Source organism: Penaeus monodon, chromosome 1 (assembly GCF_015228065.2).
Source record: "Penaeus monodon isolate SGIC_2016 chromosome 1, NSTDA_Pmon_1, whole genome shotgun sequence".
Lineage (NCBI taxonomy): Eukaryota > Metazoa > Arthropoda > Malacostraca > Decapoda > Penaeidae > Penaeus > Penaeus monodon.
The window spans coordinates 35562998-35575497 of record NC_051386.1 but is presented as its reverse complement, the minus strand read 5'-3'; positions in this window follow the sequence as shown (position 1 = coordinate 35575497).

Here is a 12500-nt window from a genome sequence, read left to right as displayed (position 1 = left end):
AACCATTTATAAATGTCTGTTAGTCATTTGTTACCAGATGATTTACTCACAACGTGTTAGTAATTAATTTCACTGAATGCAGTTTGCGTCAACATACTTTGTTTGGATTTTTTATGTTTACCTTCATGCTCTGTTACTAATTAAAGCTGATCATATATACATTAAATAACACACACACACACACACACAAATATATATATATATATATATATATATATATATATATATATATATATATATATAGAGAGAGAGAGAGAGAGAGAGAGAGAGAGAGAGAGAGAGAGAGAGAGAGAGGAATCTTTATTCTATATTTTCCTTTATTTTACTTTTCATATATCTTCACAAAATAGACAGCAAATCGAGCCTGTGGCATTAGGAATTTAGTAAGTGAAATACATACCTTTGAAAATGGGTAGTGTACTGAAGAGGGAAGACATTTACAGGTACAGAGTTCCAGAGCCTGGAAGTAAAAGAGAAAAAAAATGAGACATCATAACGACAAATCCATGAGTTGTCAATTTTCACCCAAAATTGATGACGTGAAATTGCTAGCTGCGTTTTGTTGTCGTGACAGTGGAAGTGGCATACAACTAGTCAACTCTGAAGAACAATGGCCAAAATAATATCTGTAGGAAAGAGATAATTAATCTTCCTAGCGTTGAAAAGAAAGGGATTCAATTTAGAAGTTAAACAGGGCGAGATGATATGGCAGGCTCCTTTAGAATGAATCTTGTCAAGGTGGATACTAGTTCCATGCATGGACGAATGAGGCTTGGAGGAAGACTTGGCTATAGTAGAAATATGAGGTTGCCACAAAATATTAGATATAACACTGAATTTAACATTATACTAAGAAGGAATCGTGGATAGGGAAGTAGGGAGCAACAGAGATTTTTTCTTGCATTTAAATAGACTGAATTCTGATCACACCAGTTAAAAATTTTTCAAGGTCAGAGTTAAGGAATATACAGGGAATAATACGAGATTAGAGGGTGGTGACCGAGTGGTTAGAGCATCGGACTCAAGAGTGACGGTAATCGGAGTTCGAGGGTTCGAGTCACCGGCCGGCGCGTTGTTCCTTTGGGCAAGGAACTTCACTTCGATTGCCTATCTAGCCACTGGGTGGGCAAGCCAGCCCAAGTCAGTGCTGGTCCCAAGGCCGGATAAAATAGAGAGAATGATTACCTAAAAAAAAAAAGGGTAATACCGCACTCTCCGTGGAAAGGAACTGGGGACCCTACCACGAACTCACTCCAAGATCATCACAACAGGAAAACTACACTTAAGTATCATGCTGTGACCACGGCCGCTCAAACATGAGCCTATACCGTTGAAAAAAGTACGAGATTAGTGGCTGTTTCAAGTGACAGGTGAAGATCCGAAGGAGGAAGAGACCTAGAATAATATCATCTGCATAAAAGTGGCAAGGATTTATGGTGGAGCTGACATTCCTGATAAAGAGAAGAAATGAAGTTCGAGGGAGAATATTTCCGTGAGGAACGCCATTGGAGATGACAGAACAGTCTGAACGGTAGTTAGATAAGATTACAGAGTAACGGTGGGAAGCCAGAGGAAGGAAGTTTAACCAAAGGAGCCTTTGAAATATCAAGAGCTATGGCGTAAGTCTCCCCAAAGTCTTTAAGTACTGAAGACTGGATATGACTTAAATAGGAGAGAATATCATCGGCGGATTAGTATACTACTGCATTCTGCAAATGAACTGAACATGCCACTAGATATAACAACGGAAAAAAGGTTTATTAAGACTGATATTGGTAACAAACTCTATGAATGTAACTCATACATTGCTTCAAATGATGCAAAAATAATTATAAACAAGGAAATAAATAAATAAATAAAATATAATGAAATAAATAGATACATAATAAAAATATAATAAAATAAATAGATACATAATAAACGAAGAGAAGTGGAAAACGATGAGAATGAATAATTAGAAGAAAAGAGGGAAAAGATACAGGATAAAAGGAGGAAAACAACGGAAGAAAAGAAAGGAAAGAAATAGAAGAAAAGAAGGAAAATAAATAGGAGATGGAAGGAGAATCGGATATGGTAAATAAGAGATAATGATGACGCGCGCAAGGATGACATTGCTCGTTGCCAGAGCCATTGTCGGATAGCGAACGGGGAAGGGCAGTGGACTTGACTGAATTGACTGAGATGATATATTAAAAGGCTGAACTACTTCTTGATTTTCGAATGTTTGTTTCCTTTCTAAAGTTACACACGCGTGCGCGCGCCGGCACACGCACAGTTAAAGGAAAGATATGTTGGAATATGTTGCGTAAGAATAGCACGAGGTGCTTACATCGAATAGATTACCCACTTACCCGCAGTCTTCAGCTTTCCCATTACAAACAAACTGCTTGATTTGAAGCTCTTGTGCTAATCACGGAAAGTCTCTTCGTTATAATTTACCTTGAAAAGTCATTTACAATGCGCGCCCATCAATAAAAAAACAAAACAAAAAAACACCATGTGGCTATAGTTTGCATTTAATTAACTCTTGACACACTCGTAATTTATGCCAGAAAAAAAGAGAACAGGGGTAGTGCTACAGGGAGGGGGGTTAATGAGACATCCGTGCTCGTGAACAACAAAGCTTTGACAGCCAATATTTGTTTGGAGTGTGGGTCACCTTTGTTGTTGTATTGTCTTTGTTGTTATGATGATGATGACGCAAATGATAATAGTTATTATTATCATTATTACCATTAGTGTTTATAAAAATCAATGAATAAGTATTGACGATGTTATTATTAGTAGCTGCAACAGTAGTAGTACTAATAGTAACTGCAAAAGTAGTAGTATCACTAGTATTATCCTAATAAACATATTTTTTTTACTGCTGTTACCTTCAATGTTCATATTGTTATCGTTCTTAATAATAATAATCATGATTATTATTTACCTCTTCGTTATTGCAGTAGCTAGCATTGCCATTGTTGCTGATGTTATAATTATCATTATTTTTATTATTATTACTACTACTGCTGATTATTATTATTATTATTATTATTATTATTATTATTATTACTACTATTACTACTACTACTGACTACGACTACTATTATTATTGTTATTATTATTATTATTATTATTATTATTATTATTATTATTATTATTATTGCCATTATTACTGTTGTTATTATTTTTCATCATTATTGTTCTATTATTATTATTATTATTATTATTATTATTATTATTATTATTATTATCATCATCATAATACATTATTATTGTCATTATTATTATTATCATGATTATGAGCATTACTATTATCATTATAATTTTATTGTGTTTATTCTTATTCTTATTACATTGCTTTTATCATTATTATTATATTATTATTATTATTACTATTATTATTATTATATCTGCTACGTCTATCGGTATTTGTATTTTTTTACTGCTGTCGTCATCATTATTATTATTACTCCTAGCATTTTTATTATTATTACAAATATTTTAGCGATGACAGTAATATTATTAATAATGGTAATAGTAATAATAAAAAATATATATTATTATCTAATAATGAAAATAATGGTGGTGGTGATGATGATGATGATGATGACGATGACGATGATGATGATGATGATGATGATGATGATGACGATATCGATGTCGATGTCGATGACGATGACGATGACGATGACGATGACGATGATGATGATGATGATGATGATAATGAAGATGATGATGATAATGATAATAGTAATAATAATGACAAAAACAGCTGCAACAACAACAGCAATAATAATAATAATCATAGTGGTAACAATTGATAAAATTGGTAATAATAAGTCTGGCGTCGCATATGAAATCTTAATTTGAAAATCCCTCCAAAATAAAAGTATCATAAAACCCGGGTCTGGTGAAACTAAAGCAAAAAAAAGGTTAAACTATAAGGTCCTCAGACTTCTTACGATGAAAGATTAAAAGCTATAAGTAAAAAAAAGAAAAGAAAAGAAAAAAAGTTCATTAATAAAATACATGATCAGATTATTAAATAAAAAATATTCTTATCTTTAGTGATCGCTTCTCGCAGCCCCTTAAATATGGCGACACTGCCGGCTATTTATCACTCGTTTACATTACATCGGCGACGTCAGAGGCAAACATTTTAAGAACTATTTCTTTAAATAAACACACTTAAAACACACAAATAAAAATTGACAAAAGGAAAACGGAAAACATAAACAAGAAATGCAATGTACTTAATAATAATAATAATAATAATAATAATAATAATAATAATAATAATAATAATAATAATGCATAAAACGTTTCCCCTAAAACTCAACACAAGAACAAAGTAAAATCGAGACCTAAAAAGTTTGTAATGTTTAAAATACTAAAAGACATAAAAGCTGTCTCGTTATAAATCTATAAATAAAACAATAACACAAAGCCAAATGAAAAGGGGAAAACTAAGGAAAAACAATAAAAGCAAATACAAACGAGGAAATAAAACAAACTAAAACAAAACGAGACAAGCGATAAGCAGCGCCAAGTCCTCCAGCACGGGCAACTATAGCCAAGAGGAAGAGATGCAGCATCCGTAGTGGAGGCGGTGGTCGTGGTCATTATGATGATAATGATGTAAAACTAATGATAAAAATATTACCAATAACGATGATAAATATAGTAATTCTGAAGTCTATTCCTTAACTCTGATAGCTGGACCCCTACAAACGTTTGAAGCAAAGTTGCTCATTGATTACTGGAACACAGACCGATGGTCCAAAATGTATTGTTCTTATATAGAGAACTACATTCATGTGTGTAAATTCCAGTTCTTAAAGTTCATAATCTATTATGAAATTTCGTATGTCGTGACCCGGAGCATCTGATCAGCCGAGGTCATTTCTTCACCATCGTTATCTATCAAAGTAGCAAGATTTACACCTTCGACGGTGTGGCTGTGATGAGGCTCCAGAACCACCAGAAATATGTGCTGCAGACGAATGTTGCAAGCAACCTAGATGTAACACCCATTACCATCCGCCTGTTCTCCCGCCATGCATGCCTGACCCCTTTTCTCACTCGTGAGAAAGGGGTTATTAAAAGGACCGCGGGCGCTTTCGGCCGCTGATTGGAACTATAGTAAATGAATCTACGTGGGTGAACAAACATGGGAATAGAGTGAAAATAAAGGAAACGAAAAAGTGTTAAGGATTTTGAAATGAAAACTAGACAGTTTATATATATATATATATATATATATATATATATATATATATATATATATATATATATATATATATAAATATATATAATAGTATATTGAATAAATATATAAATAAATATCTATATTATATATTTATTAGTTATCATAAATAACTATTATAATAATAGCTAAAGTTAATATATGAAAACAATTACAAGTCGAAGAAGCCTATTATCTATTATCATTGTTGTAGGGGTTGAGGTGTGCTGAAAAAGTATCTGATCGAATAGCTGAAAAGTTAATCAATGTCATATATCTCATTTCTAATGAGACATATGAATCTATTATCATATAATCCAATAGAAATTAAAGCATTGAAGTATGTTCTAATAAAGTTTCATTTTAATACACAGAACAAATTATCTATTCTAATAGAGGAATATAACAAAATCAACCAGTAAAATAAGGAGGTAAAGGTCACTAGTATGGTCGAAGTATTGAACAAAACCATGGTCCATAACCCCCGGAGTGAGAGAGCTGGGTAGAGAGAGGGTTTGAAGGCGTCATGCCGCGAAAGCGGTGGGGGGAGAAAGGCTCCCCCCCAATAAAACGGGCGGAGTATATTCGCCCAGAATTGCTGAAAATGGCTTACATTGTTTACACGTTCACACAGACTAACAAAAATATACTATAATTATACTATATCTCATTTTACCAGAATGGGTATCACTCTTACAGTAGCCATGTTGGTTTCCATGAACTTGATTTATTAAAAGTATTGTATAGGTATTGTGGAGTATACTATAGTAAAGGACAGACTCTCCTGGGCTCATGAACGCCTAACTAGCGGAGTTCAAATAGACATGTAATCTATTTTTTTAAGCAAATCGCCCCCTCCACACCCCACCACAACAAAACACAGTTAACACACAGAAATTGTGGAAGCCATATGGATATATTACTTCTGGGTATCATTTATTTAACGCAGAACTGAATAGACTGATGTGCTAAGTATATAATCATGTGAGAACTGTGTCATGCGCATGTTGTTGTGTGAAAGGCCCTTTGTGTTTAAAAGATCATCAAACTATGCATTACTTCAAAAGCAGAAAAGTATCAGTATCAGAACATATATAGGGAATTAATAGTAATGAAAACCTATGAGTTATGTTCCAGGCACGTCTTGGATGCAAAAACTTTAACACAGATACCGACACAGATAATCCCAATAAGGGCAGAGGAAGTTATATCTTCTCTAAAATGACAACATATTTTTAAAATTATCAAACTTGATTGTTCTACTTCCTGGAAAGTAATCTGCCTAGAACTGCCACGGAATTGACTTTCGCAGTCTACATCTGTAAAGGACTCCATATTAATTCAGAAAAAAAATTCTGTTAAATGTTGTGAAGGGGACTTACAATTGTAAAGGACACTAAATAATATTTTATTTTGGAACTATTTTATTTATTTATTTTTTTGTGCAGAATGTCATGTTTGCTATTTTTTAAATATGTCTTAAGCTTTTGAGTTTCGAATTCCACCCCAAGCAAAGACGCTTCGCCCTTAAAGGTAATCGAATCCCCCACTTAAAGCAAAGAATTACTTTGACTTTTTTATTTTTACTTTTTTGAATGTCATGATTACTATTTTTTAAATATTCTAAGCTTTGATTTCGAATTCCCCCCCAAAGGCAAAGACCTCGCTCGCCACCTATACCAGGTAATCCGAATCCCCCTCCCTTAAAGCAAAGACTCCTCTCGCCACATATGACAGGTTATCATATTTGCTTTTTTTGAAAAATATTGAAATCTCTGAATTTTCACATTCGCCCCCCCCCCCCAGTCATAGACTCGCTCCGCCGCCTCTGGAAGGCGTTGTTTCTGTGACCGTCTCCTCGCCAGATGTCAACCGGTCTTTTGTTGAGATAAAGATATTCTTATCTGAATATGTTCATTGAGGCAAAACCTTGAAAACATGTTATACTTTGTATTTGTTAAAAGGTCGGTGCCCATTTAAAATAGTGAAACAAAGGTGTTCATACTCGAAATGGTCTTTTAAATTATCTTCAAGCCATACTGTAATCAGTAGAACAAAAATTAAAAGAATTCAATGGGTTCAAGTACCTAACATTTTATGTATAGATATTACGAATAGCGATGGCATAATAATAATGATAATAATGAAATAATGTATGATAATAGGTATAATGATATGATTTAAATATCGTAAGATATAACATATAACGATGAGTTAATAATAATAACAATGATAGGATATGTAATGTGATGATGATTAGTGATAATAATAATTAAAATAGATATAATAATAATAATAATAATAATAAATAATATAATAAATAATAAGATAATTAATAATATATGATAATATAGATAATGATAATGATAATGATAATGATAATGATAATGGTAATGATGATAATAATAATAATAATAATAATAATGATAATAGTAATGTGATAATATTATAGTAATTATTGATATACAAAAAATACAATATGAATGATTAATAAAGTGATAATAATAATTATAATGATACAATAAAATTATTGCAATAATATTGTTAATGATAATGATAATGGAAACAAAAATGATAATGATAATACGATAATATCTTCATGTCACATAATCATCAAAATATGATCAATATAATGATAATGAGAATGATACTATACTAATACTAAAAAACAATCATAATAAAAGTAATGGTGATAATAATAACAATCATAATAAAAGTAATGGTGATAATAATAAAACCAATAACAATAATTATAATAGTAATAATAATAATAATAATAATAATAATAATAATAATAATAATGATAATAATAATAATAATAACAACAACAATAATGATAATAACAACAGCAATGATAATAATAAAAATATACAAACAATAATATTATTAGTATTAATAAGCTTAGCAATATTAACGCATGACCTTTTCAATCAGTCCGACAATGATACCGGATATGCAAGCATACATCAAATTAAAACTTGATGCTGATTTGCCTCGCTTCATTGCTCAGATAATAATAGTAAAATGGAAATAAGAGAGAGCGAGAAAGAGAGAGATAGAGAGAGAGAGAGGGAGAGAGAGAGAGAGAGAGAGAGAGAGAGAGAGAGAGAGAGAGAGAGAGAGAGAGAGAGAGAGAGAGAGAGAGAGAGGAGAGAGAGAGAACGATATATATAAATATATATATATATATATATATATATATATATATATATATATATATATATTATATATATACATTACATATATATATATATATATATATATATATATATATATATATATATATATATATATATATATATATAGAGAGAGAGAGAGAGAGAGAGAGAGAGAGAGAGAGAGAGTACTCTAACCACTGGACCATCGCGGCAGTCATATATATATATATATATGCATATATATATATATATATATATATATATATATATATATATATATATATATATATATATATATATGCTATATATATATATATATATATATATATATATATATATATATTCTTCTTCTTTTAACGGTAGGTTCATGTCTGAGCCGCCGTGGTCACAGCATGATACTTAATTGTATTTTTTTCATGTTGTGATGCTCTTGGAGTGAGTACGTGGTAGGGTCCCCAGTTCCTTTCCACGGAGAGTGCCGGTGTTACCTTTTAGGTAATCATTCTCTCTATTTATCCGGGCTTGGAACCAGCAGTTGACTTGGGCTGGCTTGGCCACCCAGTGGCTAGGTAGGCAATCAAGGCGAAGTTTCCTGCCCAAGGGAACAACGCGGCGGTCGGCGACTCGAATTCAAATTGCCGTCGTGAGTCTTGAGTCCGACGCTCTAACCATTCGGTCACCGCGGCCTTGACGATCATGGGCTTCCATGATTTTTTATTTATTTATTTATTTTTTTTCTTTTTCTTAGCAATTTAGAGCGGTGGTTTGATATATATATATATATATATATATATATATATATATATATGCATATATATATATATATATATATATATATTTGTGTGAGTATGTCATCATCATCATTAAGGGGCTAACGCCGACAGGAACACATGGCTGCATCCACCCTTCGCTTCCAGCACGAAGATCCCTCGAGGCGAGTCTCCAGGCAGGCCCACGGCTCATCTCTTATACCTCGCGACAGGTCTCGTCGAGCTGTCCAAGCCATGATCTCCTGGGTCGTCCCACAGGCCTCCTTCACCTAGGGTTGTCTCGCAGAGGGACAACCTGATGGGCAGGGTCGTCCACAGGGAAACGAGCCAGGTGACCATATAGCCTGAGTTGGCGATCCCGGATTATGCAAGTAACAGGTCCCATGCCAGTCTCACGGTGTAACCGCCGGTTGGACACGTGGTCCTGCCAACTGTACCCCATGATCTGGCAAAGACTCCAAGACACTGAATAGCATCCAGGTTTCACTTTCATAGAGCAAAACTGACAGTATCAAGGCCTTCTAGACACGCAGCTTGGTACTTCTGCATAGGTACCGACATCTCCAAACGCTCTTGTTGATCAAGTTCATGGCTCCTGTTGCCAGACCAATCCGTCTATTGACTTCTTGGTCTGACAGCCCAGAGATATGGTCTATGTTACCAAGGTATGTAAAACTCTGTAACTTCAACGTCCTCGCCGCAAGCATGGATCGACTGAACAGGTTCCCCTAACAGACCCCCAAAGTCCTGAATTTTGGTCTTGGTCCAGGAGACCTCTAAGCCTAAGGGCTTCGCTTCGGTGCTAAATGCATCAAGAGCCGCCACCAGTGACTCCAAGGACTCAGATAGGAAAGCAACATCGTCGGCAATGTCATGGTCTGAGACCTTGGTATTGCCTAGTATTGCTGCACACTGACTTTGGCTAGTAGCTCTGCCCATTATCCAGTCCATACAGATGTTGAACCAGTCCATACAGGTGTTGAAAAGTGTTGGTGCAAGGACACAGCCTTGCCTCACCCCTGAATTAACAGGAAAGAAGTTCGACAGACTCCCACCACACTTTACAGCACTTTCAGTACCAGTATATAGGCTTGCAATTAGGCCAATAATCTGTGTCGGAATTCCCCTGAAGTCTTAGGATTTCCCATAGTGATTCCCGATGCACCGAGTCAAACGCCTTCTTGAGGTCGATGTAGGTTGCAAGCAACCCATGACCAAACTCATGACGGTGTTCCACAATTACTCGAAGCGCTAGTATGCGGTCTATTGTGGACTTGCCAGGAGTAAATCCAGACTGCTCTGGTCTCTGATGCCTCAGTAGGTTGCAGATCTGTTTCAGAAGAATGTGGGCGAGAACCTTGCCTGCTATACTGAGCAGTGTAATGCCACGGTAGTTGCTACAATCCCAACGATCCCCTTTCCCCTTCAAGGGAGGGATGACCATGCCCCTCAGCAGGTCAGGGGGAATGGTACCAGACTGCCAGAGGGCAGTCAGGACTGTATGCAGGCCCCAAGCCATAGGTTCACCCCCAGCCTTTAGCAGTTCAGCAGGGATATCACATATGCCTGCAGCTTTCCCACTCTTCAGTTTGGAAATCGCCATCCTAACCTCTGTTAGGGTAGGAGGTTCCTCGCTGATGGGTATATGAATATGTATATATTTGTATATATATATATATATATATATATATATATATATATATATATATATATATATATATATATATATATATACACACACAAATAATATACATAATTATTTCTCCACACAAATATGTATATGTATGTATATTTAAATATATGGATATAAGGATAGATAGATAAATCGATATAATATGCGTTTGTGGTATTAGTATATGTATGAGTGCGCTCATTTGTATGTGCGTTTATGTGTGTGGGTGCTTGTACAGTATGTGTGCCTGCATGTGCATGTATATGACTGTGTATTTGAGCGTGGACGTGTGCATGTGAAAGAGGATAACTCTATAAGAGCCATTTCGTGTATGTGTGAGTGAGAATGATTGTAGTTACATGCAAGCATGCGAGAGTATTTATATCAATTACTTAGAATGCATGTTCACATAAGCATATTTCAGGAGCAGCACTTTTTTTTTTAAGGGCTTCCCTATAACGTATAAAAGTCGTTGTTTGGACCTTTATTGTTGGACATTCTTATAGTCCTTTGAGTTTAAATGTTCCTTCTTACAGCATTTCTATTCATTATTGAAAAGTGAAATAGAACAGTTTATAGTGTCAGCATACATACCTACCAACTAATATAATTATCTTTACTTTTTCATGTAGGTCCAAACATTATTGATGCTGTCCTCTACAGTAGGGTAGCCGTTTCAATTTAAATGATCAGTAATATAATAATCAAAACACTAAGAGTGACAACCTCTCATTATGTGTCCTCATTATGAGGAAAACTTCAGTCATATCCCTACAGAAGCCAACATCAAGTTACTGAGAGCTACTGCACGTCTGCATAAGCAAGAACTAGTTGACATCAGTCAAAATCAGTGGCTAGATTGGTGCGAATCTATCAGTACCCACACTGCGCTGTAAGACGTGGAATCACCTCAAAATAGCTATGGGTAGCAATCTCAGGAAAACTGCAAGCCATTCACATGAGATGGATGAAGCGAACAAATGAGTTAACCTGTTTTCCAACCTCTAACCATCAAATTCCCTTGCTCTAGGAATTTTGCATTCCCTAGAAAGACTCAAGCCTTAAATAAGGGCTGTTACTTAAGAAGCATGTCAAATCTCTGATGACACAGATGCACCCTTTACCATTATCGAAATCCAACCAGGGCAAGACAAAATTCCTTATGCCATGATTGGAAAGCATGGCAATCGAACAAATGTTTACATTAGCCTTTTAAACAAATCCTGGAATGAAAGAAAACTTACAGCGATTCCCTCAGACCTGTCACACTCCTCAACTCTTTGGGAACGGTTACAGGAAAAAGTTGTGTCGAGTAGACTTGGATACAAATTCCAAATACATATCTATTTGCATACCCAAACACGTTGGAACCACTGACAACATGGCCTCTCTACTCAGCTACTTTTACCCAATCTTTTAGACTCAGAAAACGCCTTCAAGATGACAGACCACACGGCTATCCTGCACTGCCTAGTGGAAAATGTTATCAAAGACAATCTTTTAAGATGGACACCGGAATATCTCACAAATCATACAGTACAGGAACGTTTCCAGGCACACCTTCCCCTCTGTAAAAGTTTTGAAAAGGTCACGCCAAAAGGACGAATCCTGGTAGAAAACTTAGCAAGTCTTTCCCTTCGCGTTCAAGTATTTTTATTTGCCTGTAG